The following is a 2173-nucleotide window of genomic DNA, read 5'->3' on the forward strand; positions in this document are numbered from 1 at the left end:
TCCATCCATCCATTTTCTTCTGCTTATCGGGGGGTAGCAGCTTAAGTAGGGAGGCCCAGACTTCCCTCTCCCCAGCCACTTGGTCCAGCTCCTCTGGGGGAATCCCAAGGCGTTCCCAGGCCAGCCAAGAAACATAGTCCCTCCAACGAGTCCTGGGTCTTCCCCTGGGTCTCCTCCCTCCTGTCCTTCACTGCAACAGAAACTGGATTCCCTTCAGGAGCTGAAGCTCCACAGGTGGACTGAAGTCTGTCTTTCTAAACATAAAGCATGAGGGTGTCCTGCAGTAAAGAGCAGATGATGAACACCATCTGTTTAGAGTTGTGTCTGCTCCGAGTGTATTCATAACGCAGACTTTTTCCACGAGTGAGGAGATAGTTTATGAAACCAAATGAAAAGTAGACAGAACTAGCCTGAAAGATGGGTGTTACAGAAAATGAGACATGACTAAAAGTTATGAGATTTCTGCAGAAATTTGAAGGGTGTTTTTGCAGCTGCTGCCAAAAACTTCAACATATTTTAGTGCTCTAATTCAGTGGTTCCCAACTCTGGTCCTTGCGGAACACCATCCTGCATGTTTTAGTTGTTTCCCTGCTTTGACACACATGATTTGAATGAATGGGTGATTAACAGGCTTTGGCAGAACTTGATGAAGTCATTAAATCACTTCAGGTGTGTTGGAGCAGACAAACAACTAAAGCATGCAGGATGGTGTTCCTCAAGGACCGTGGTTGAGAACCATGCTAATCTAATGAAGGAGATGCAAAAAGATGACCAAGATGAAAAGTAAAGTCAAAGGTGCTGCCAGTGGCTCATTTTGGTCAGGATAGAAATACACCCTGAAAAATAAGCCTGAAGCTAACAGTCACTGTGTGAAAACTACAAATCAGATTTTAAAATGCTTGAGCAGCAGAAGACTGATGCTCACACATGTGGGTTTTTATGGTTTTCTGCGTTTTACGCAGGAGATGTGAAGAGTTAAAGAAAATGAAGAGCTAAAACTTAAACAGGCCAAAAGACCAGTTCAGCCATGTAAAGTCCAATTTTCTGTGACACGTTTGTTCTGACGTTTGTAATAAAATAGAGCAGATCAAAGAAGATAAATACCTTTGGGAGGTACTGCATGTGATAACATGGATGCTGTTTGGCTGTCATGTTGAATATTAGTGGATGTAGTGTTCTAAGAATTAATAGTTTGGCAGTTGTTCGGTGAGCCGTTAACCTCACCTGGACAAAGACTGACGTTACGACTGATGAGGTACTAACTATTGAGAATTATTTGATGGAACATCACTTCAAAACCATCAGACACCCCTTTACAAAAAGAAAAAGTACCAGGATGTTTCAGAGAGGGTTTCTCCTCGCTGCTTCGACATTCCTGTAACTTTTCTGCTGCGTCTCCCAGGTGAGGAACCTGAAACAAACACGCAGTCATGAGGAAGCTGGAAGCAGCTGTGGTGGCCAGCAGCCAGGACAATGTGCTGCACAAACAAGAGAAGCTGTAACTCAAAACATTAAAACCTTCTGGAAGTGAGAGTGACAGACGATTCCCTGAGGTGGGAACAAGATGTTTGGCCCAGTGACGGGTGAAGGTGTGTCTGGTATTCCCCGGTGTAACATTAACCGTAAATCAAACAGAAACTCTGGGGAGATGATGATGTTTCTTTTGGCACGCCAGGATCTGAAAGGTTCTGACGCAGGCCGGCCCGTTGTCCCGGCCACACACTCGACAAAGACAAACACCCGGAAAACTCTGTTTTCTTAGTCCACACTCTTATTTATCTGGGTGTGGGTTTGAGAGTCCACAGCTGGTTACACAGAACATGTCCCTCAGTCTCAAGATTTATTGGACTGACGTCAGGACGTCCCTCAGATGATGACAAACACCGCAGAGTCCAAAAGGATCCATTGTTTGCTGTTTGGAAACTGTTCAGAGCCGTTTACCTTAACTGACATCATCATTTTAGATCTGCTGGATCTGTTGAGTTCAGAGCTCACCAGAAAACAAAAACAGCTCTGGTGAAAGTTACTCATGATATTCTCAAGCAGTGGACATGATTCCGTGCTTGTCCTGTTAGACAGTGGACATGTGTCCGTGCTTGTTCTGTTAGACAGTGGACATGTGTCCATGCTTGTCCTGTTAGACAGTGGACATGTGTCCGTGCTTGTCCTGTTA

Source organism: Nematolebias whitei, chromosome 21 (assembly GCF_014905685.2).
Source record: "Nematolebias whitei isolate Nwh7 chromosome 21, NemWhi1, whole genome shotgun sequence".
Classification (NCBI taxonomy): domain Eukaryota; kingdom Metazoa; phylum Chordata; class Actinopteri; order Cyprinodontiformes; family Rivulidae; genus Nematolebias; species Nematolebias whitei.